The following is a 2,145-nucleotide window of genomic DNA, read 5'->3' on the forward strand; positions in this document are numbered from 1 at the left end:
GTTGCTCAGTTAAATTTTAATAAATCTTCAACATAAAAGTGTGGGTCAATTATTATTCAACCCCTAGGTTTAATATTTTGTGGAATAACCCTTGTTTGCAATTACAGCTAATAATCGTCTTTTATAAGACCTGATCAGGCCGGCACAGGTCTCTGGAGTTATCTTGGCCCACTCCTCCATGCAGATCTTCTCCAAGTTATCTAGGTTCTTTGGGTGTCTCATGTGGACTTTAATCTTGAGCTCCTTCCACAAGTTTTCAATTGGGTTAAGGTCAGGAGACTGACTAGACCACTGCAACACCTTGATTTTTTCCCTCTTGAACCAGGCCTTGGTTTTCTTGGCTGTGTGCTTTGGGTCGTTGTCTTGTTGGAAGATGAAATGACGACCCATCTTAAGATCCTTGATGGAGGAGCGGAGGTTCTTGGCCAAAATCTCCAGGTAGGCCGTGCTATCCATCTTCCCATGGATGCGGGCCAGATGGCCAGGCCCCTTGGCTGAGAAACAGCCCCACAGCATGATGCTGTCACCACCATGCTTGACTGTAGGGATGGTATTCTTGGGGTCGTATGCAGTGCCATCCAGTCTCCAAACGTCACGTGTGTGGTTGGCACCAAAGATCTCGATCTTGGTCTCATCAGAACAGAGAACCTTGAACCAGTCTGTCTCAGAGTCCTCCAAGTGATCATGAGCAAACTGTAGACGAGCCTTGACATGACGCTTTGAAAGTAAAGGTTCGTCTGGAACGGAGACCATTGCGGTGGAGTACGTTACTTATGGTATTGACTGAAACCAATGTCCCCACTGCCATGGGATCTTCCCGGAGCTCCTTCCATGTTGTCCTTGGGTTAGCCTTGACTCTTCGGACAAGCCTGGCCTCGGCACGGGTGTAAACTTTCAAAGGCTGTCCAGGCCGTGGAAGGCTAACAGTAGTTCCATAAGCTTTCCACTTCCAGATGATGCTCCCAACAGTGGAGACAGGTAGGCCCAACTCCTTGGAAAGGGTTTTGTACCCCTTGCCAGCCTCGTGACCCTCCACAATCTTGTCTCTGATGGCCTTGGAATGCTCCTTTTGTCTTTCCCATGTTGACCAAGTATGAGTGCTGTTCACAAGTTTGGGGAGGGTCTTAATTAGTCAGAAAAGGCTGGAAAAAGAGATAATTAATCCAAACATGTGAAGCTCATTGTTCTTTGTGCCTGAAATACTTCTTAATACTTTAGGGGAACCAAACAGAATTCTTGTGGTTTGAGGGGTTGAATAATAAATGACCCTCTGAATAAACTTTTCACAATTTAAAAAAAAAATAAAAAAAGAAATAACATTTTCTTTTGCTGCATTTCACACTTCCAGGCTGATCTACAGTCCAAATGTCACAATGCCAAGTTAATTCCGAATGTGTAAACCTGCTAAATCTGCAGGGGGTTGAATACTACTTGTAGGCACTGTGTATATATATATATATATATATATATATATATATATATATATATATATATATACACACACACACACATATACACAGACACACACACACACATACACACACTGAGCTTTATATATTAGATTACTATTAGATAATTCTAACATGATGTAATTGTAATAGATCCGGTCAGAAATGACAAATTTGTCTCACATTTTATCATGAAATTTACATAGATAAATAGGTACATAGAGTTAAACAAACAAAACCAACCATCCCTCATATGGGGGCAGCGCTCCAAAGTCAAATGTTAAAGGAGAGAAAAAAAGATTTTAATCAATCTTCCCATGGGACGTTTTTGAATCAAAAATGGCCGAGTCTTTACTTTCTTTGCACCAAAACATGGACTGATTGAAATCCTGACTTTGCAGTTTTTCTTTTATACATTTTTGGATGTCTGACATTTTCGGTGACGGCTTTGGAGACATTTCATATATTTTTGTATGGAAAAGTTGGATATGTCTTTGTAGATAGATGGGATGAGCAGACAGAACTGTTCGCACTCAGGGTCGTTACTGCTTTTTTGTCACAAGCAGAATGAGGAAGCTGAGGATAATGTGTGCCCCCTGGGGGCGATCCTGTGCCAGGCCCTTCTGTGAGTGTGGTCTCCTGGTGCCTGAGCCGTTAAATTCTTTGTTAAGTGAGCAATGAATTAATGCTGATAATT

Source organism: Anomaloglossus baeobatrachus, chromosome 4 (genome assembly GCF_048569485.1).
Source record: "Anomaloglossus baeobatrachus isolate aAnoBae1 chromosome 4, aAnoBae1.hap1, whole genome shotgun sequence".
Taxonomy (NCBI): Eukaryota; Metazoa; Chordata; class Amphibia; order Anura; family Aromobatidae; genus Anomaloglossus; species Anomaloglossus baeobatrachus.